Raw genomic sequence first — 23892 nt, 5'->3', positions numbered from 1 at the left:
AAAATGAACCTCTATCCTTCACTAAAAATCAAGTCTTATCCCCCAAAATAAATGGTTGTCCAGATTTCTGCACCAAGACTTGTGATTAGTCCCTACAATTGGCTGTGTCAACTGGTATTTGTCCCCTTTATTACTAAAATTAGAGAAGTTGGTGGTATGTACAGTGCTGTATGACCAGAACAATTCATGTTTACACATCACAGTTCAGCGTAGCAGATACATAGTGAACAAGTGCAGTTCAAGTCCTTGCCGCAAATGAATCAGCAGAAGTTTACTAGCTAATTACAACATAAATCGAGCCTTAAATTTAGTTTAATTGATGAATGAAGCTATTTTTTACAGTGTCGCAGGTCTTTATTTAAGAATGACTGAATCTCAGACTGTACTATTCTCACCTGCAAAGCTGAAATGTCATATTTTAGAAATGAACTGCAGCCGTGGGCTTCAAGGGCTACAGGTCTGCTTTTCAAAAACTGAACTTTCCAGCAGCTCCAGCACACAGCAGTCGCCTCAAGGAGACAAACACTACGGCTGCTGCTGCTACTGACAGTTTAACACACAGTTGGGCTCAGTAATGACTACCTGAACACAACATGCACTCAAAAAACCTCACGGAAGTATGTTCCTAATTGTAGCTGTTGTCCTGTAAAGTTTGGACTTGTACTTCATTCTTCCATTGTGCATTTTATACTGATGGTTCTGTTTAAATTTAGTGTAAAAAAAAAAAAAAAAAAAAGAAGCACAGGAGGCCCACATCACTTTGTGGTGTAAGTTACAAAGTTTATGATTACAAAGTTTTTCCCTGGGGCAATGAGATAAGATTTGATTACAGTAGCAACATGTGCATCCTCACATTTTAGTGCAGTTTCACGTTACAGTAAATTTAACTCATGGTGCCTGTGTACTCCAGTACTGTATGTACTTCACCATGCCAGGTTTTTATATATTTTCAAGGTAAAAATCAGCTGAAAACTGCAGTGACCCAACAGACATTTGCATTTTTTGCTCTTACATGTACATGCTCTTCAGGTCTAAATAGTTTCTGATATGCATGGATTTGTTACACTGTGTTTTTACTGTACTTTAATTTTAGTATTTTATATTCTACTGTTCGAATATTAAGTATTCACTGCACCTAGACTGTTGAAGGGGAAATCTGACTTTATCATTGGGTAAGTCTCTGAGAAATGACATTGAGAAATTTTAAATTTTTAGGGTTATTTGGGACATAGTTCTTCCGACATTTGACTGTCCTGATGAACACAATGATGAATGGATGTGTATACTTCCACTATCCCGAATGATTTTAGCAATCCCCAAACTAGAGGAATAGTGTTTTTAAGCCTGGTAACACTCAGTTTCATTTGGTTGCCTGTCAATGATTTCATACCCCTATGTGCGTGCGTCAGTGTCGTAGTTACCTTGAATGTTTTTCAATAAAGATTTTTTTGTAATGACTTGTATCCTGTTTTAAACCAATTTTAAGCTACACATTTTACACATTGGCCATTGTCAAATAAATATTTTATCCATATGAAGAATTTTAGTCATCGGACATCTGGATCTTAAGTTGTCAGATATACCCTGTGTCCGCTGAAGAGCATCGACAAAAATTACGTCTGGTTCATAAATTTGCAGTTAGATTAGCAGTTTTAGCTCCCAACTCTTCCCTGATGTCCTTTGTCAGCTTTACAGCAGATTTTTAAAGTGAGTTTATTATATCTAGTTTATTTGGTGTTTCTACTGGTTTTAATCCACTGGCCCGTTTGCTGCGGAGGGGAGGACACCTCTGCGGATAATTCGGCTACCGGTAAAAGCCTCCTGAAGGTCTGGTTCATAAATTAGCAGTTAGTTAGTTAGATTAGCAGTCTACAACATATTTGGATGTTTTGAGAACTGTAAAAGTGGTGGTTCTAACAGTAACTTATCACAGTAAGTATGTATCTATGTAATATATTTTTAGTGATAATTAGTAATAATAATTAGCAATTGCATGTGTGTATATATAAATATAAGGTTAAGACTATATATATATATATATATATATATATATATATATTTATATATTTGCTTTAGTCCTAAGTACATCACTGCAGAGCGGATTCCACTTTCTTTTGAGGTTTGAGGCTTCATGTTGTCAAGCAGTTTCCACCAGGTGGTGCTGGGAAATTGTGAGGCTGTCAGTGCGTCAGTGAGGGCATGTCTGCCATCTGTATACACCTGCTGTCACAACTGTCGGACTAAATGAGTGTCTGTCTCCATCACAGCCTGATTTTCATTTCTGTTTTAATGAAAGTCAAGGTCTGTCTGTACAGCTACTAGAAGAGCTGATTCAAAATAAAACATTTTAGCATTGTAAACCCAATATATTCATGGTCAATAAAGGTCTCTCTCTTAATTAAGCAATCAATCATATGTTGATCGTTTCAGTTAGACTTCCACCTCTCTGATACAAGTATAAACATGTCTTAATACAAACTACACAGAACAATTTATCAAAGATGAAAGTTTGATATCTTTTAGGTGAGATATGTAAAAACTGCATCAAGTGTCATTGCTCAAAATTGAATTTCGTCAAAGGTCGTCTCGGGGGAGCAGAGATCAAAGAGTGTGAGGAGGAGAAAAAGAAAATGTTTGGAATCAATTTCACGCCTCTGTGAAGAATAATTGCTGTGGATTTAAAACATTATGATATTAAGATAAGCGCCTTTCAGCCTGTCACACCGGAACGCATTTAGTCTACTGGTTTATCACGGCTGCCTGTTCCGTGTTAATTACTAAATAACTGATGAATTTATCTGCCGTAAAAAACCTTTTCTCTCCTGTTCCTGTGTGCGTCAGACATGATAGATAGACAGATAGAGTGCCCTGATTCTAAAAGTAATAGTACTATTCATTTTTCCTACAGAAAAAGTTGACTCACTGTGGTGCCTGTCTGTCAGATATTTTTAGACAATTATAATAATTTTATAATACTTAAATATTTAAACGCTTCAATTTTATTCAGCTTCTTTTCTGTGTCATGCCATCATCCGTCAGTTAGTACACTAGTCCCTTCAGGGTAAGATATATAACAGAACCTGATCGTTCTTATCTCTGTTTGATTCTAACATAATCAGGTTACTGTTCATCTGTGTCTGTGATGCCTCTACATTACAGACAGTCTCTGTCATGTTTGCACTGAGGAGCAGCTATTATTAATATGAAACTTTCACTCATGGCCCTCCTGACCATGTTTTTTAACAGCTTACAATATTTATTTATTTTCAGTGCACACTTCAGGCCTGCAGGAAGAGAGAGGATGTCAGTGTGAATCTTCTGTAGCAGGAAGGTCTGGGCAGGATTTATACAGACACTCATTAACCTCAGCATTAACAAAATGTCAAACAATCAGTCGCATCGTAGAGGTGAGTTCACCTGCGAAATATCGCTGCAACAAAATGCAAAGTAACTGCTTGCTCACTTTGTTCGCTGTTGTTGTTATATAACTGCAGCTCAAACTGATGGTGTTTTTGTGCACTTTGTGGTTAAGCAGGTCACTTGCTCTTAAGGCCTTCAGCGTTTTTGATGGAACACATTGGAACGATTTTGACAGCCGTAGTTCCAGGAGCAAACATCTGGATTTATGCTGGATAGGCTACATATATGAAAATGCCTGGACTGGACTTGCTGCCTCACAACATCAAAGACATTAGGTTGATTTCAGTGTGGCATAATTATTTATCATCACTTTCATTATTAAATCTACCAGCTCACTGAGTTGAGGACACACCTGCACACATACTGTATTCCTATCCTGATTCTGATTCATTGCTGTGAGGATCATATTACCATGTTTGCAAGCAACCTGGTTACACATGATTCTTACATAGTGGTGTGAGCAAATGAACCACTGAGTTGGAAAAGAGGAAAAACGGCAGGTTGTTGCAAAAGTCAGCCCCCAGCAGAGTGTCTGTCTGAAGTCTGTCTGTCTCCTCTCAGTAGGCTATAAGGTTTAGTGAGTGCATGTTTTTACAATGTAAGGAGCACAGTGGACATCAGTGACAGCCTTTTAAAAGTACTTCTGTAGCAATTATAAAATATAACTTACTCCTCTTTGGCGCCCTTCCAGCTGGTAGTGTCCTTGGTGACTCCTCAGGTAGCCTGTGTCTAAAGCCAGCACTTCATGTGAGCTGCACACAGCAAGTGAGAGCGAAACATTACGGTCTTGAGAAAACTGAAAACACCATCTGCAGCTTATATCAGTTCACTTTTAAGAGTCAGTTCTGATAGAATTCAGCTAAACGTCACATTTTGTTAACAACTACAGCGACACTTTGAAATCTGTGCTGTGACTCTGACATTGCAATGGCGCATAAAAATTCGCTGGAAATCTTTCAAATTTCTTATGTGCAAATTGAAAATGTGTACTAGCTATACAGGTGTTAGCTGTAGCTTGCTAGAAACAACTGTGTGTGGAACGTGTGTGTTTTTGTGATAGCTCCGACTCTGACTAAACTCACAACTTACCACAAACTCTGCCATGTTCTGGCATTTTCCTTCAGTCTCGATCCTTCTTCCTCTGGTTTCTACGGTCATGAGCTTTGAAGTTCATGGAAACATTCACTCAGGTTAAAACATTTTCAACTTGCATGGATGACTTTTTTTTTTTTTTTGTTGCTGTCACACCATCTCTAAAGTTTGCTTTGTGTGAACACACCTTCAGAGATGCTGGTAGGTGTATTTTTCTTTTACTGTCAGAGAGCCATGCTTGCCGTTTCTCACTCCTTTCAGTCTTTATGCTAAGTTAAGCTAATCACCTCTTGGCTCCCTGTCAGCTGCAGTCAAGGACTTATTTTAATAGGAGCCCGTGAAGAGGGAAGTATAATAATCAAACCTGCTTGCACTAAAGGCTGGAGCCCCTTTTTCTTACAGCGATATTTCTAAGATAGTAAAATATGACGCAAGTGATGCTACCAAGGTAGAGATAGATGGATAGATTTTTTTCCTGGTTTTGTTGTTACTACTCCAAGCAACATTCCAGTATCCAGAACCAAATGTACCTATATTCCCCTGACATTTTCCCCTGAATTATTCACATCAGAACATTTATATCAGCAGCAGACCTACATGTATACATTATGCATGAAGAGTCCATGGTCAGCTTCTGCCTTGGGGGACATCAGTTTGAGGGAAAAAAGGACTCTAGCCGAGGTTTTTTTGGATGCAGTTTTTCCTCAGTCACAGCTCTGCCCAAACAACCATTTATATCCTGAATCTCTCCTTTATATAGAGGCAGACTGACAAATCTAATGCACTCAACATGTATTAGTAACTCACTGGAAAATACACTTCTCAGTTGACCAGAATTGAAGTGATACAGAAATGGATCCCTGAGCTGCAGATGAGCGTGGTTTGCTGTGCTGCCAGCCGATTGTGCTTGGTGGCCTTCTTGTCTCTCCACCAGTGGACTGACTGAGTCTAAAGTAGCAATATAAAGAATGGGATTTCATTTTCTTTGCCTTGTCCTCGGTATTGCTTTTTATATGAGTGAGGCAATAATGTGAAAAGGTACACTATAGCCATAAATTGACAGGGGCTTGTATTGTAGCAATCTGTAGGGACCCCTGCACTTGTGCTACAGATGATAATTATGTTTTGTGGACCGCTCTCTGCTCTCTGCATTATTTTGGTATTTCAGAGAGATGATGGAAAATGCAAATGATTAGAAGAGTGGGAGACTAAAAGTTGTGTGAAAAAGTGAGTGTGACAGACACAGAGAGTGAGTCATTTGAAAGGTCAGTGCTGCATAAGCTCTCAGTCTGTTTTTGAATTAAGTAATGTAATGAACTTTTTGCATATAGATGTTTTCTGCTGTAACTGATTTGGAGCGGAGGTTACTTAAGATTCATTTAGTTTGTACCGGTTTTAGTTTGTATGAGAGAAAAGTTTTAGTTCTTGAAATGGCTTAGTTTTCTTTATATATGTAATTCCCAATTTGTTTTGGTAAAATTGGGTTGATTATGAACAAGTGAGAGTGATACATAACATAAAGTGCTTTATAAATATAATCACACCTCTGTAATCACCTTGTTGTTCTATCAACATTCATTGTATTTCAAGGCAGCGGTAGGCCACAGCAAGACCACAAGCATTCGCTGTTGAACAGTACTGCTTCTGTTCCTAAAATCTATTTCCCGCATAAACATTCCCTCTAATAAATCAAGCCTTCTCTATTTTTTCCACAGAAAAAAAGCCTGCAGCTTTGTAGGGGAGTAATTGCACCAAAAACATTTTACGAGCCACTGTATTTCTTCTCCTGCCAAGACTGTGAGCCTGTTTCATTTCTGAATTATGAAGCAGAGGTAATTTTGTTGTTTCATTAGATAAATTAAAGTTGATCAAACATTTTGGTTTGCCCTGTTTGAGGGACCACAGGGAGAGCCGTCAGTAAAGTAAAGACAAGAGTGAAGCAGTTTGCAGATACTGTCTCACATTTTGACAGATTTTCAAGTGACTACCATCTACATCTTAACTTTGATTGGCCAAAATACCAGTCCTGGCAGTTGCAGGGAGGCTGTAGAGAGCCATAGTTATGCCATCATCGCTAGCCTCTGTTCCACTGGCCTCTGTGATTTAACGCAATTTCTCTTTCAGCATTTCTCTCATCTGTTTTCTGAAAGAAATTAAGCCATGTTCCTGGGGTTTGCTTTCCATATTCCAAGACAAATCTGCACACACCAGTTGCAATAAGAAACTGAAACTGAAGAGGTTTTAACAAAAGTAAAAACAAGTTGAGCACAGAAATAACTACAGACCAATGGGCTGCTAAGCTAGCTAGCTGGCTAACTGTCTCTGTAGTCAGGAGGCCCGGGCAGAGGGAATCATAATACGCCGGCCTGCTCATTGCAAACATGTCTGACTGTCTGACCCATGGATGTATCATGGTCTGACCACAGACAGATAAATAGATTTTAGTTTTTAATGGTTTTTACTTTTAGTTTTTACCCCAAAGGGTTAACTGATGGTTAGCTAGCTATCTGGCATGATCACTCCAAACAGAAATTTATTTTTACTACTAATTTACTACAACTACCAATTGTTTTTTGTGAAGCTGCTGTTAGATGAAGAATTAATCTTCAGGCTCAGATAGTCTGTAGTCTCTGCATTATGCTTCAGCTCTGGAGTTGCCAGACCAGCAGAATTACAAAATAGACCTTGGTTACATCTCTCAACAATCAGTCTTTCCTCGTATAAACCCCAATAAAAAAAGGAAGATATTGATGGTTGTCAGCTGATCTGATCGATGTTGGCTGGCCACTTCTTTAATTCATTAACCGCATGGCGCATGGTCTTTCAGATGCAATCTAGCCTTGAATAACAGTGAGCTGCCCTGACAGGCTTTGTCATCGATCTGTCGCAGCTCGGCGGCTCTGCCAGCAGAGATCTGACCCATGGGTAAACCTGGAGACGCCTGCCGTTCGTCAGCACTGACTCACAGCAAGATGAAGGAGGATGGGGGAGGAAGAGGGCGAAGAAGACGGAGTGGGAACGAGGGAAAGCTGTGGTTTATGTTGGATATTTACACAAAGAGGCAGAGGGAGTGGAGACTGGGGATGGAGAGACAGAGACAGACAAACACACATGGACAGATGGAGACTTAGAGACAGGGGGAGTGAAAGAGAAAATGAGGGAAAGAAACTGACAGATGTACAGACAAACAAACTGTGGGAGCGGGGAGGGGGGTGAAGATGTCAGAGGCAGCCCTGGGATGTTGGTGGATAAAAACAATCAAAAAAAAAACACTGAACTCCATTATTGTTATTCAGCTGGCACTCCTCTGGGTCTTGTGGACAACCATTTTAGCTGACTTGCTACAACCACAGCTCCTCGCTAAGTCTTGGCCTTGGAGGCTGCGAGGGAGACCCGGACGCTGTGGGAGTTTTCTCCACCGCTTGAGTCAGCACAGCCAAGGTTTGTGCTGACTGTAGCTCAGTGAGGCCTCAGCACCCTGCACCTCCAGAGAGCGGAGGAATATCATTACCTCCAATCAAACCCACAGCCTATGAATGGCAATGAGGGGGAAAAAAACAGAGCTGGTGAATAAGCTACGTGAAATTAGCTCATCTGTACATTCAATACGCCCTCAGTACAGCAATGCCACTGTGTTGCACTGCCCGAGTCTGTAAGGCACATTTTGAATTCAGCACACGAGGCCGTCTGCAGTCTGTTTCATCTAAAGTTTAAAATGGAAAGCTTCAGTACAAGAGCTGCTCTTTCAAAGTGAAGTTTTCAAATATTCACTGTCTGTATGTGACTCAGAGAACTGGCTACATTTTACACTGTTTGGATGAGGATCCCAGTTGATAAAATCTGCAAATATAGATGTTAAGATGTTCACCAAAGACAGCAAACACTGCAGCATATCACTGCTGCATTTGATGTGCTGCTTGTTGAGGGAGCCACAGTCAACAGCAGAGGGTTTGTTTGTCGTATGGTAACTGTATTATTGCATGCAACTAAGTTCACAAAATTTAAAGTGCAACAAGGAGCTTGTCAAGTCAGAAATGTTTCCAGCCTCTGGAGAGTAGTTGTCAAAAATTTTTAGGGGGCTCTGTAGGAAATATTCTCTTAGCAGCACAAAGATATCAAACCACTCCTTTAAATTTTTAAACAAAGTAAAGAGAAATATCAGATGGTATCTTTAAAAGATTCAATTGAAAATATGGCACACTTCTTTCAAGTGTGTAGACTAGAGTTTTTTCATCCTTTTGCATACAAATGTTTTTTGTTTTCAAAGGCACCTATGCCATTAAAGTGCCTCTTTGCCTCAGGGTTTTTTGAAATGTTCCTACTTTTTATAAAAGAACTGTTCTGGGCCTCTCTAAAATTATTTTAATGCTACTTTTAAAAATTATCATACCTCACATAACAAACTCATAAATGCTATTGCCTTTCAATAAAAACATAATTTGAGCTGGAGTGCAGGAAATAATCTATAATCTTTCAATTTTCTGACACCACGTCTTTAGGGCTACAAGTGCATTTCTGTTTTTTAAAGCTTGTTTTACAGCCATTTCTCTCCCGTACTTTTAGTGCTTAAGAGTATCTTAAAAGCATGTGAGGACCCCTGCAAACTCAGAGCCCTGTGGAGTTCAATGGTATTGACCATATTATGGATGTAAAAGTACACACTCTCACACACACTGTTGAGCATTTGCTTTGAAGCATCTACGGCCCAGAATACTTCTCTCCGTTTGAATTTCTCATAGTTGCTACATTTTTAACTCTGGTGCTCTTGATGTTGGATGGAAGCAGACTTCACAGGTCAGACTGTTTACATCTCTTTGACCCAAATACCCTCAGATTGCTGTCAGACATGCCTCACATTTATGCTGAACACAGACTAAGTGAAACCATCTATCTTCTGGGCTTTTAGGGCTTCAACTGGAAGTAACCTAGACCTACCTCAAATAATCACAGACGTGCTATAGCTGATTCTACTGTATATGAAGATCAAAACATATTATAGGAGCATTTACCTTGGGGGTGTTGTATAAGAAAATAGAAAAGCGAAAATGCAAGTTAAAAGAATCAGAAGGGAAAAAGTTTCCACTGCAGGATTATGCCCAGTACAAGCAGAAAGCAGATAACTCACAGCTGTAGTACCATGTCCCTTTTTCATGCCTTTTGAAGTTCACAACACATTTACTGAAGGTTAATGGTTTGCAGTGGTGTAGAGGAGAAAGGAGAGCAGAGACAAGATGACATGTTCTTTGTCTGTGCAAGGAACACACCATCGTCCTTGTGAGGCATAGATAACTGGCAAAGCCTTATTTTGCCGTCTTAATTTCTATGGTAGCAACCTTGGAAAATAAAGACTCTCGGTGTGTTTGATGACTTACTCAATGCCTCTGAGATACGTACGTATTATGTATCTTACCTTTTGTTCATCTGTTGAAAGGTTTGGGTGTTACACCAATATTTTTTATTCAATAGTACAAACCGAGCGCAACTACAAGATTAGCTTTTTTCCCCTCACATGGGACTGATCGGTTACATTTCAGATGCAAGAAGGAAGTGACAAAATCACAAAATGTCACAAAATAGTTTTTAGCTGATGGTGAGAATGTCTGGACCTTAAAGGAATAGTTCAACAGCTTGGAAAAGCTGATAGTTTAGCTGAGCACAAAAATCAGTGTAAGTGTAACAAGCCTAGGTCAAAACCTAGTATGTGGCTGGACTGCCTTTATGGTCAAATCCTGACTTAATAACCAGAATCAGAATCAGAATCAAAATCAGAATCAGTTTTATTGCCAAGTATGTTTTCACATACAAGGAATTTTTTCTGGTGATTGGTGCAATTGATCAGCAACAGTGGGGCTCTCTAGCCTTGTTGATGAGGCTAATAGCAGATGGGAAGAAGCTGTTTTTGTGGCGAGAGGTTTTGGTCCTGAAGGACCGCAGCCTCCTGCCAGAGGGGAGTGTCTCAAAGAGTTTGTGTCCAGGGTGGGAGGAGTCAGCTACAATCTTCCCTGCACGCCTCAGAGTCCTTGAGGTGTACAGGTCCTGGAGGGACGGAAGATTGCAGCCAATCACCTTCTCAGCAGAGTGGATGATACGCTGCAGTCTGTTATTGTCCCTCTCCGTGGCAGCAGCGTACCAGATGGTGATGGAGGAGGTGAGGATGGACTCAATGATGGAGGTGTAGAAGTTCACCATCATAGTCCTTGGCAGGTTGAACTTCTTCAATTGCCTCAGGAAATACATCCTCTGCTGAGCTTTTTTGATGAGGGAGCTGATGTTTAGCTCCCATTTGAGATCCTGTGTGATGGTGGTTCCCAAGAAGCGAAAATGCTCCACGGTAGCCACGGGGGAGTCACACAGGGAGATGGGGGTGGGTGGGGCTGGGCTCTTCCTGAAGTCCACTATCATTTCCACTGTCTTCAGAGCGTTTAGCTCTAGGTTGTTCTGCCTGCACCAGGTCACCAGACGCTCAGTCTCCCACCTGTAGGCAGACTCATCGCCATCAGAGATGAGTCCAATGAGAGTGGTGTCGTCTGCAAACTTCAGGAGCTTGACAGACTGATGGCTGGAGGTGCAGGTGTTGGTGTACAGGGAGAAGAGCAGAGGAGAAAGAACGCAGCCTTGCGGGGATCCAGTGCTGATGGTCTGGGAGTCAGACACGTGCTTTCCTAGCTTCACGTGCTGCCTCCTGTCAGACAGGAAGTCGGTGATCCACCTGCAGGTGGAGTCAGGCACGCTCAGCTGGGAGAGCTTGTCCTGCAGCAGAGCCGGGATGATGGTGTTGAAGGCAGAGCTGAAGTCCACAAACAGGATCCTGGCATAGGTCCCTGAGGAGTCCAGGTGCTGGAGGATGAAGTGGAGAGCCATGTTGACGGCGTCGTCTACAGACCTGTTGGCTCTGTAGGCGAACTGCAGGGGGTCCAGGAGTGGGTCAGTGATGGATTTGAGATGGGACAGGACAAGGCGCTCAAATGATTTCATGACCACAGAGGTCAGGGCAATGGGTCTGTAGTCATTTAGTCCTGTGGGCCTTGGTTTTTTGGGGACAGGGATGATGGTGGAGGATTTTAAGCAGGCTGGCACGTGGCAGGTCTCCAGTGAGGTGTTGAAGATGTCCGTGAACACTGGAGACAGCTGATCAGCACAGTGCTTCAGGGATGATGGAGAGACAGAGTCAGGACCGGCTGCTTTGCGGGGGTTCTGCTTCTTAAAAAGCCTGTTGACATCTCTCTCCAGGATAGAGAGAGACGTTCCTTTGGTAGGGGAGGAGGGGGGTTCTGATGTGGCTCTGATGTGGAGGTTAGTGTCAGGCTTGTCCCACTGTCTTTCAAAGCGGCAGTAGAACTCATTCAGATCGTTGGCCAGACGGAAGTCATTAATGGAGTGGGGGGGTTTAGGTTTGTAGTTAGTGATCTTTCTGAGCCCTTTCCAGACAGAAGCAGAGTCATTGGCTGAGAACTGGAGCTGAAGTTTCTCAGAGTACAGTCATTTAGCTTCTCTCACCGCTTTGCTAAACCTGTACTTGGACTCTTTAAACTTGTCCCTGTCCCCACTCCTGAAAGCTTCCTCCTTTTGCCTCCTGAGCTGACTGAGCTTAGCTGTGAACCAGGGTTTGTCATTGTTATAACTCACCCTGGTGCGTGATGGGATACAGCAGTCCTCACAGAAGCTGATGTATGACGTCACAGCCTCTGTGAACTCATCCAGACTGTTGGAAGCAGTCCTGAACACCTCCCAGTCAGTGCAGTCCAAACATGCCCGCAGATCCTCTATGTCATCTGACAAACTCACCAAACACATGAGTTAAAGACAAAGACTGTGCTGTGATTTCAGCTTTATTTACTTGTAAAATCACACAGAGATTAAGTAAAAAGTGACTGAATATCTTATTATTATTTTATCACATTGAGCACAGCCTCCTTCAGGGATCCCCAATACTTTAGCCTTTATTTACTTCAACTCCATAAAATAATTGACTTAATTTTATTAAGTCAATTATGAGGCAGGCCTTTATTTCTTCCTCTCTCTGTTTGATATGCAGAATAGGTCATGGTGGTATTTTAGTACAAAACCTAATTTTCAGTCAGTCCTGTTTGCTGTGTAAAAGTTACTGCATTATGCGTTAACTCAGGACTTCCTGTAACTGTTCTAAATTTAAAGCCCTCTAGCTTTTCAATGGGCAAAAGCCCTTTATTTTTTTTAACAGGGCTTTTATTGCTGTGCTGCAGTAAATGTATTGTCTCTTTCTGTTGTTTACATGCTAATCAGATGTGCTCGTTTCTTTAGCTTAGCAGTTACAGATGAGTTCTCTCTCCCTCCCACTCTCCTGCTTTCTCTTGCTTGGTGTGTCTTATGTTGAGGTATTCCTCTGTTTAACCCCAGGAAATATGATCACTCAGTCAGTCAGACAGTCCAGCCAAAACACGCATATGTCTGAACAAGAAATATGGTTATACATCCATAACCTTTAAAACATGACTTGCTTTTACACTTTTTTTTTTTTTACAGATGTGTTAATCATTTAGCTTGAGGTGTTGGTTGGCAGACTGTTTCACTATTGGACAGAGCCAAGCTAGCTGTTTCCCCCTGTTTTCAGTCTTTATGCTAACTAACTGACTACTGGCTGTAGCTTCGTATGAACAGATATGAGACTTGTATAGATATACTCATCTTAATCTCAGTGGGAAAGCAAATATATGCATCTCCCAACATTACAAAATATCTCTTAAGTTTGTCTATGAGCATATCTAAAGTTCACACAGAAACAGGCACAGTGAAATTCACTTGCAAAATAATATGATATGGTGACTACGCGCACGGCTAACATGATAGCCTGCCAGATTAGCACTAATAAGTCACAATAGCTCTCTTAGATTGTCACCATACAGGGCCATCTTCTTCCCCCTGCCATTTTTGTTGTTATGATTGTACACCAATTTATTAAAGAAAGAATGACCAAAGCAGGGAAAATGCTCTCATAGTTAGCAAGCTTGCTAACTGTCAATTTTGTCATAAAATATTACTAGGTAATGGTAGGTGGATTTTGTTACCTTCTCAGAGTCAGGCCGGCTCGCCCCGATTCACAGTATGGCTGTAGCCTCATATTGAACAAATAGGAATGAGAGTGGTATCACGCTTTTCATCTAACTGTAGCCAAGAAAATGAGTAAGAGTATTGCCCAAAATGTCAAACGATTCCTTTAACAATCCTCAGGGAACAGCTTTTACTCTCCATCACTCTCCCCTACACAGAAACACCCTGACAGCTTCCCCAGTGTACTCTCTGCAGCTGGTTGTACACTTTCTTTTCTCTCTCACACTCATTTTTATCTCTTTCTAGGCTGCTTATTATTTACTTCCAAAAATCAATGCACCGCAGCGTCTTGGAGTATACAGCAATGTGAAAAACCCTGGAAAATTGCAGAACTGATCATTATCACTGTAGTAGGGCTTTTTATCTCTTGAGTTTATGTGCTTTTAATTTGGGCTGTCTCTGAAGCATGGAGCTGACCAGTCTGCAGCTCAAAGGCGGACGTAATGAAACAGATGCTTGGCAGATGTCAAGGTTAAAATGTGCTTGGAGGAATCCACTTTCTGTTTTACAGGCTGTTGAGAACTTGCCTCACAGCTGTAGCCTGTGGAAGTGAAAAATTGGCGTGTGTGAGGTGTTTTTTGAGCATATTTTGAGAATGAGAACAAACCTAAGAAAGTGTGTGGTACTCTGAACCATTCTGTGTATTTGTCTGCAATCAAAGTCCTCCATTTTTTCCTTCTGGTTTTGAATACCCAGGTCTCTAGGGAACGGTGACAAAGTACACAGAACCATGAATTGAAATGACACTCGCTGCTCTCTCTCTCTCTCTCTCTCTCTCTTACGCGCTCAGATTGTAGGCAGCTGCCAGCCATGAAATGGCTGAAAATGATAATTTTCAGGATTCAACTTAGACGGAGCCCTGCTGCCTTTTGAAACTCATAAAAGACCAGCGCTTGTCTTTTCACGGGCAATATGTGAGAGAGGAGCACCAACAGGGAATGAAGAAAAGGTAGATTTCTTGTCTAAATCTGTCAGTGCTACAAGGAGAACATGTGGACTTTTTTTTTAGAGAAGTTGTACTCTCCTTGGTGTTTTTGTTTCAAACGTTTGATACTTCTCACTTTGATTCAAAAAAGATGTACTGTACATCAAAAGGGGACCGATCGATAGTCTGTGTAATCATATGGAAATGATTTGATGTGTTTGGTGTGAACTATCGCTTTGCAAAGATGCTGAGTGACATTTTCAGATTTATGGGACCGTTGAGACTTCAGCTACTTTTTCATCTTTGACAGTAACAACTCCTCAGCAGAACAGCCCTCCCATTAGTGCAAGGACTACAATTACTTCTCAGCTAGTGGTCTTTAGAGCTCATTTAAAGTAGGCTGGCATTTCTCTTAATGTTCTCACCAAAGGTCTTTAGGCTGATTTGTTTTGGTTTCTATATTCTTTATATATATATATATATATATATATAATTATTATTATTTTATTTATTTATTTTTTTCTGAAAATTAACAATGCTGTGTCTTTGTTGTGAAGAAGCAGGAGTGGGCACGATACTGCAAAATTACCCACCTGATGCTTGCTGAACACGCCACACGCACGGGGAATTGCTTTGCTCTTTCACTACTTGATAATCAGCTGCAGCTACAATCAGAATGGGAAAGGAGCAGCCGTAGAAACGTGTGGCTCTTGGGTGCATAATGCACGCAATAAATACCACTGCAAATCACTCTCAATTCTTATCCTCAGCCAACCCTGCTCTGCCTCCAGTTGTAACTGATGATTTATTAATATGTTCTCACTAATACTCCCCAATCATGCCCTGTATCTAATGGCCTGCAGGGAGAAAGATTCAGTCACACTCTGTCCACCTCTCACACTGCGTCACTGCTCGGGGTCACCGTCAGGTCAGTCTAACAGAACCTGTTCAATAATTCAACCATTGGAGTGGATGGCTGGAACCCACATGTCACCCACTATGAGGAAGTACCCGACACTAAACTCCAGCCAGACACTCACAGCTCATCATCAGCTGCCAATGGGTAATGAACCCAAATGACCTGACATGAGCAGAGAGGGATAAATTAAGTGTCATGTGACTACAGAGCATGCAGAAAGGATATCCAGTTTAACATAACACCATTATCCTTATCTAGTGTTCATTTGATGCTGTATCTTCTAATTTCATTTGTTTTTCTCTAAAAAATGTACCTTAATGAGAAGATGGAAACACGGGACATTCCCGGATAATATAAATCATCATGTACAGTAACATTTATGTCATGGCCACCGGTTTTAATTATTTCTGCTTCATTTCTGAAAAATGCACAGCAGGCAGGGCTACATACTATAGACTCCACATAACCAGTAGACTCATGAATACCCATGAGCCTACTGGTTATGTGGAGAAGAAAGAAGCCAGTCAGAGGCAGAGCAATCAGAGTTGTAGTGAATTCAAAGCGCTTTGTTGTCACAGTTTAAACAAAATGTGCTGCCATAGTGGCTGAATTCATCCAAGAATCTAAAAATTTTTCACATTTTAAAATCAGTAGAAAACTTAAACTCTTTTTAACTCTCACTAGTCAAATTTTAAGTTTGGTGAATGGATGATTATTAATAAAAAGCACCATGGGAATTGTGGTTCTCCCTGGAATGTTTTATGTATACATGCCTATGTACCTCTGACTTCTTATCAAAGAGCCAGATATTTTCTAACGCAGATGTTTATCTTGTGGACTGACCATTCAACCAGGAGAGTGTCATGCTGATCCCAGTCATAGTGATACTCACATTGTCTATAGAAAAATGAATGAGACTTTTACTTCCAGAGCCAGGGGCGTACAAAATAGCTCCTCCCACTTTCGCAACTCTATAGTAACCATAACCAACCATAAAAAGGCAAACTGTTGTTTTTACACTTTGATAAACAAGCAAGAAATACAGTGTTAATTAGTGAGCTTTAGAGGTGCTGGTAGGAGTAGTAAGGCTACCTGTTTACCCCTGTTTCTAGTCCTCATGCTAAGCTAAGTTAACTGGCTGCTAACAGCAATTTAATATTTACTGTACAGATATGAGACTGTTGTCAGTCTGCTTGTCAAAATCCCAGTTGGAAAATGAATAGGCATATTTCCCAAAATCTAGAACTACTCCTTTAATTCAACTGCTGTTTGTTGTTGTTGCATTTACAGAGATGACTTAAAGTATGCAAACATCATGCCTAAATTACAGCTGAGGAAATTCATGGTTACTACCAGTGAGCGAGAGGATGCACTGAATGGTTTTGACAACTTCTGAACATTTTAAATCCCCACAGGAAGCTTCATAATCACCCCTTGAGCTTAAACTAAGCGAGGAAGGAAATGAGTGAGAGCATCAAACTTTTTCAACGGCTGAATTAATCAGGAGCCTGGGAGTACTCTTCAGTGCACAGGCTAGCATTACGTCTAATGACTCCAAGCCGGAGCACAGTGTGTCCCTAATTGAACTTTAAACACTCAAGAAACACAAGAAGAGAGGGGACAAAAATAACACTGTGTACTCATTACTCTTTACACAGCAGAGTTCAGGCTGAATTCTTTGTGGGATGCAAAGAGACAAGCTCCCAATGGGGTTAAAGGCGCAATTGCAGATTTCCACTAGAATGAGAGTCACGACAAATCCACAGCATCTGCACTTTATGTCTCTGTTTTTAGAGTAGATGCAATGTTTTGAGTCTATTCTTACTGAATGGGCATTTTTGGGAAGGAGTACTCATTGCGCAGTAAGACCGTACTTTGTGCAATAGGCACATATTCCCAAGTGTGGTATAATACATCATGGAGTTTGCATAGCAGGCAAGTCAGGAGTTTCACATTTGCAATTCATAGCAGCTCCCCCTAACGCGTTTGCTCACTCTCCAGAGTAATGGACTCCTGTCATTGATGAGTCCCTGGGGTGTCCAGAGTGAATCCTTTCTCACGTCTGTATCGATTGACCAGAGAGTCCTACCTAATTTACATTGACAAGATCATTTGGATTCAAATGAAAGTAAGCATGTTTTCCAAATTGGAAACACAAGGGAAACGTCGCTCCACAAACAGACAGCTGGGAAGGTAAACACTGACGTTTGGATTGAATGCCACTGAAAAAGGCTGACATAGCTACTTTTGCCTCATTGCTTTAAGGGCAGTGGGCACTTTAATCAAAGTGTGTCTTCATGCTTTAAGGATAAGTCAAGATGTTTTATATTTAGATAAAGCAAAGGCTAGCCACTTGCATCACTCTTGAGTGAGCACAAGATTTTTATATGCAAATTTTTTACCGTTATTCTGCCCCTCTGAAGTTTTAATGTTTCAATATTAATTTTAGAATTATGATGTTGCTGATGTGCACTTAGCAAAGAAGGGCACTTATGTACTCTTGAGTTTTGAGTGACATGTACAATTACAGTGAAAACATTATTAAAGCCCTTTACCGTCAATCAAGACCTTTTCATTTTAAGAGGAAAAAATTATGTCTTTTGGGCTTTTTAGGCACCTATTTTTGTAATGAAAAAGAGTTGATCTTACAATAACTAATTTTTTTGGGCACTGAAAAGACAAAGCAGTAAACACAATGCTGACGTATTACCATCTTATAAAGCCAGGGATTCATACGTCATATACCTAAAGGAGGAAGTAAGTGCAGATGTGCCTTCAGCCCCAGTTTTCAATTGTTTTTTTTCACTTTTTAGGTTGGAAAATCATATTAACAAAATATCTATCATAGAACATGTCTGGAGAGGAACTTGCAAACACTGAACAAATACAAAACAACATTAGTAAACACTTGTATGTATTAGGCACCCTCATGCATCTGGGTTAAGTCCAATATTCACTCTCTTTTTAGCTCTGTTTTTGGTCTCCACCAACTCCTGAAGAAAATATCTGTCTGGTAGCCGATAAATGCATGACTATGTTCACCAGCTAGTTGCTAACTTTGATTGTTTGACATTTGGCAATGGTTCTGTGCAAAGTTGGTTGATAATTTTATAATGTGGGTTCATCACTGCAAGCAATGCTTTTCACTTTTTTTTTTTTTTTATTATTATTTTGGGCTTTTTATGCCTTTATTATAGCTTTGTGGAGACTGACAGGAAAGGGGGTAGAGAGAAGGAAATGACATGCAAGAAAGAATCGGACCGGTCAGGAGTCGAACCAGTGACTGCCCTGCTAAGAGCATCTTGCATTCAACATGGTACACGCCCTAACCACTCAGCTACCAGGCCACCCCAATGTCTTTCACTTTTAATGGGGTAATTTGATTCATTGTTGATATAAAAATATTGATTAGTGCACCTTTAAAATTCACAATCTGTACAGTATTAGTGTCAGTGTTAGTAGGAGCACTTGGTGCTTGGTGCAAACGACTTGGTGTTGAATTAAACTTTTTTTCACTTTTGATCTTACGTTCAGACAGGATAAAAAATATTATGAGGTGAATCTGTGAGTTTTCCAGGTTAATTCACAGTATGATACAGAGACCCACAGCATATGGGTGGCCATATTGAGAAGCCAAATGAACAGATGGCCTAAAACATTTACGTGTCAGGGCTCATTTAAGAGTCAGTATCATAAGCTGGGTGTTTGATTTGAAAGTCTGTATTGCTTTTTATTTTCAGTGAGATTCAGGTGGTGAAGTTTGATGGACACACAGAGAAGAGTGAATCATTATCTTTGTTTAGAAAGATGTGTCTTCAAATCTACACATAGCTACTGTAAATTGTGAACTTTGTACTGCTTTAGAAAGCATAGCTTTACACAGTCATGACCAGGATATCAAATATTCCACTCACATGGATGGAGAAACATCATGAGATGTTCAAATTACATCATGCAAAGACAGCCAATGGAACACTTTGTTTTAAAGCAAAGACATGAACTTGAATTAATATTTGACAGGGGGCAGATGAGGTTGTGAAGCTGATGTAATTATGTTGTTGATGCTGGCTTTGCATGGTATGAGAGCTGACAGAGCCAGCAGCTCAGGGAAATGTGAGCCTAAAGAATGTCAAGGGTTTTAGTTTTACAGAGGAACATGACAGATCTTGGGAAATGTCAGTGTATAAACACATTAAAAGGTTACCCTTCGTCAGTCACATGCACACTGGCAGGTGCATGGACAAACGCACAATTTGCACATGCGCTGAATCTCACTCTGAGACATGCAAGCAAAAAAATGAATAAATAAATAAATGCACAAAAACTCCAATACAAACACACATACCAACTGCATCTGTAAATGACCTTTTGTCTCATCATTATTTTTGATGAAGCAGCATAAATGGTGTTTTCATGAACCTCGCAGACAACCAAATTAACAGCAGAGGACTCAAAAAGCACTCAAAATTTCCTCAGAGCTGTAATTTAGACACCATTAAAATTTGGTAATTTTTTTTCCCCAGAAGACCTTGAATAATACTGGCAGCATTATATCAGGACAAAGCTTATTTGGTCTTCCTGTATACACCACTCAGCCACCAGCTTTTACTTCCCTTTCTACATATCCTAAATTGTATTTAATAGCTCCAATCAGTGCGGGGATAGCGAATCCCTGCTGCTAATGCACTATTCGTGTTTGAAAAGGGGCATTGTGGGCGAAGCATCACTCCCTTTGCCATTAACGTTGCATTACATGTCCTGTTACCCACTATAATTACAGCTCTTGTTCTGCCAGAGTGCAGACTCATGACTCGACCTGATGCTCAGAATAAATCCGGCCTATCAGGTGTGATGAGGAACAGAATTGGCCAACACACAGAAACATACACACACACACACACACACACACACACATACCTTGTCTGTGATCGCCTGCAGACACACGGCTTGGAGGAGGGAGTATAAGCTAAGACAAGCTGCATGCCAGATACTGTTGGACTATCCACACAGAGCATGGGATCCGAGCCAGAGAATTACCATGTGTATTGGGGTGGAGGAAGGTGGATAGAGATGCATAGATACAGAAATCCTTGGTCACACTGTGCTGGAGTGGCATCTGCTCTGAGATTTGTATGAGCAGAGAGGAGTGGTGTGATTTTCCATTCTCGCTTTTTAGGAATATGTTGTGTTGTTACTCCTACAGCAACACATGTGAATGGTCTGGGACTTAACTTCAACAAAAAACATTCCCCTAAACGGAGATGACGATGTAAAACAGATAAAATTTGCAACTAGCTGGTGAACATAGCAAAGTGTTAAGCTGCTAAGGAGCCAGATAATCATCTCAGGAGTGAGTGGAGACCAAAAGCAGAGCTAAAAGAGGATAAATATTAAACTCGAATTCATCATGGTCACAAGACATACAATTCTATATAAATGATTGTGTTGCTTGGATGTGTAACTGGTAACACACAGAACAGCAAAATATACAAATGGTACAGTCAGTTCTCCCAAAACTGTCATTTTTTCATATCTTGTTATGCTACAGTAAGTTTATGTTCACATAGCGAATTGATCGTGATTGGAGGGCACTACTGATGTTTTCTAGCAACTGATTAACACATTAAAGTATTTCCTTAAGTTTTATTGGATTTAAGAAATAACCAGCAGTGGTGGAAAGTGTGTACATTTACTCAAGTACCCTTATTTAAGTACCTCAACTTTCAGGTAGTTTCTGTTATTTTATACTTCTAATCTTTACAATTCAGAGGCCATTATTATACTTTTTACCCAGCTACAGTTATTTCATAACTTTAATTACTAGTTACTTTGCAAATTCAGATTAATAATAGAAAATGTAATCAACAAATTATGATATATTGTTTTAAAGTTAAGACTTCCCATCAGGAAACTGACAAACATCTAATGCTTACACAGTAATACCTCTATAATTATGATCCAGTAATATAATATATATTACGCTGGAATAGTATTTCAAGTATTTTTTGATACTAATGTTTTTGTACTTTAGGTAAAAATCTGAATGCATGATTTTTATTGTTGAATAGTTCTACACTGGGATGCTGCTACTTTCACTTTACTTTTACAACTACAGCTACTTTTACAACAGCATTTTAACACATTGTGAAATTTGAACACCTTCCCAAATCACACCTTATAACCCAAAACATCAAAAAACATGTTTGATAAATGCTTCTCCTGTGATGTTTGCCAAAATCTATCAAGGAATTCATCCTTGTAAGAGAAACAAAGAGGCCTTGGGGAGAAGCGTGCTGCCCTTGCATCTGTCTGTCTCTGCCCATCAGCCCCTTGAGAAGTCATTGATCCATACAGACCCTTTGCTCATTTGCCCGGCAGACGCTGCAGAAACAACAAAGACTTCTGTTCTTCCCTGACAGCATGACCACTCATGTTTCCGTCAAGAATGGGTAGGAACCCTGGAGCTGTCAACCTTACCGAATGGGATCAAATGAAACATGATGAGAAGCAAGGCTGGAGCCTAAGTTTTCCAGACCAAAATACACAGCACCTTTTATGTCCTGGAGTTACCTTAATATTTTGTAAGATGCTCAATGTTGCTTCTCAACTGTGGGCTGCAGATGAACTCATTGCCCGATGATAACTGAGTTTTAAACTCTGTTAGAGAAGTTTCTAGAGTGTTGACATCCTCACTGTTGATCAATATTCTCATAAGACTCAATAGAAACTCCGCTGATTAATCCTTTAAGTAGTTTTTAATGAGACAGCACCAAGATGTTGGAGTTGTTAAACTGATGATATATGGAAACCTTTTTCAACCATTCAATGGATGATAACAGCCTTCAGCAAAGATGATAATTACCAATGGGAACCAAATCTTTGTAAATAACAGGCTGCAAAGAGCAATGTAATGAGAAATGATTGATGTTGCAACAGTTTCCTTTTAGGGTGCAAATGTGGTAATTTAAAAGGTTATTCCAGTTTGTTATACATGTAACTTGGGTCTAATTTATGTAGTTTTGGCCACCATTTCTATCTCTTGTGATGCCATTTTGCTCACCAAGTTATTTGCTGGAATATGGCACTGCATGAATCACATAGGGGAGGAAACACAAGCAATCAGACCTACACTGTTCTTTCTGTAGTGACGTGCACACACTCTTCCTGTGCAACTCTATCTCTTAGAAATGACGTTTACAAACAACTAAACTGCAACAGCAAGTATATTTTGTAGGAGACATGATTTCAAGATTATATTTTCTATTAATGTCGTGCGGAAATGTTGTTAATTCAGTTGCATATATGTAGATACTGAACATAGCCGTAACTGTTCACAGACAATGTATTTGTTTTCCACCAAAGTATTTGATCTAGCTGTACGATACACACTTGTAGTGACTGTTATATTTAGGCACTTGCAGACACAACGTGTTTATTTGCATTTACAAAAACCATGATTGTTCCATAGCCTTAACGAAACCCCTTTAAACCATAGAGTGAGAAAAACTACAGTCCAGTCTTTATGCTAAGCTATATTTAGCTGTATTTACTGTACCAAAATAAGAACAGTATGGATCTTCTCATCTAACTCTCAGTGGGAAAGCAAACAAGCTCATTTCCCAAACTTTTAAACTATTGTTTTTAGACAGTAAAGACAGTGAGACGAGCAAAGCAAGTGTTTTAATGCAGCGGTTCGCAGCAAAATAAAACTACTTGTGATCCTTTGATATTTTTGAGCTATTTTAGAATAACTCTCTCTAAAAACCTGGAAATATCAAGAGGAACTCTATGTACTCTATATTACAGGTCATTTTGTCTGTTTCGTTTCATCGTGCCACCTCTTGGTTGGTGCTGACCCACAAGTCGGGAACCACTCTTGAATGTATAACGTCTTCATATGAAGGCCTACATTTTTGAGAACATTGTTGATAAAAATATGTAGAGAAGGGAAATGATCTGAAGAGATGCTTGTTGTTATACATTTATTCAAACAGAGCTGTATAAGTCTCTACACCTGCCTGGAGAGAAGACTGAAGGAAATCAGAATGGAGTAAATGGCAAAAAAAACAGCTCCACTCTCCCATACGGACCCTCCTGGGACACCGTCAGTGACCTCTGGTGGTGCCCGGACCCTATTTTGAGAAACTGAAATAGCGTTGGGAAGAAAAATCAGTGACATTACCTGACGAGCTCCTATCCATTACAGCGCTGAATACCTTCGTGTGTAGCTACTAGAGAAGAGCTTGGACCGATTCAAAAACTCTGGCCAATCCCGAGTCACATGACTCAACCACCGGCAGCGGTAGAGAGCGCAAAAGGGACGCAGAGCCTCGGCTCACACAATCCTGCACACCACCAACCCGCCACCGCTATACGCCCAATTTCTTTTTAATAGAAACCTTTTACTCCCGCTCGGTGAGTACATTTTCCACTGCCATTTTCTTAAGCG

At 40.3% G+C, this 23892-nt stretch overlaps 1 protein-coding gene across 2 annotated transcripts in view; it reads left to right on the top strand.

The window, feature by feature from the left end:
* The first annotated feature begins 23452 nt into the window (after positions 1-23452).
* Positions 23453-23892, top strand: part of LOC139629228 (RNA-binding Raly-like protein) — a 39128-nt gene continuing 38688 nt past the window's right edge. The window contains exon 1 of one of the 2 annotated variants that reach the window (XM_071491738.1): positions 23453-23858. The gene's annotated coding sequence lies outside the window, so the exon portion shown is untranslated. The remainder of the gene's footprint in view (positions 23859-23892) is intronic. The other variant, XM_071491737.1, reaches the window with a different exon arrangement.

This window comes from Trachinotus anak, unplaced genomic scaffold (genome assembly GCF_046630095.1).
Source record: "Trachinotus anak isolate AG129_WGS33_773 ecotype Australia unplaced genomic scaffold, CSIRO_AGI_Tana_v1 ptg000012l, whole genome shotgun sequence".
NCBI lineage: Eukaryota > Metazoa > Chordata > Actinopteri > Carangiformes > Carangidae > Trachinotus > Trachinotus anak.
The sequence above is the reverse complement of the archived record's forward strand: the minus strand, read 5'-3'. Positions and strand labels throughout refer to the sequence as shown.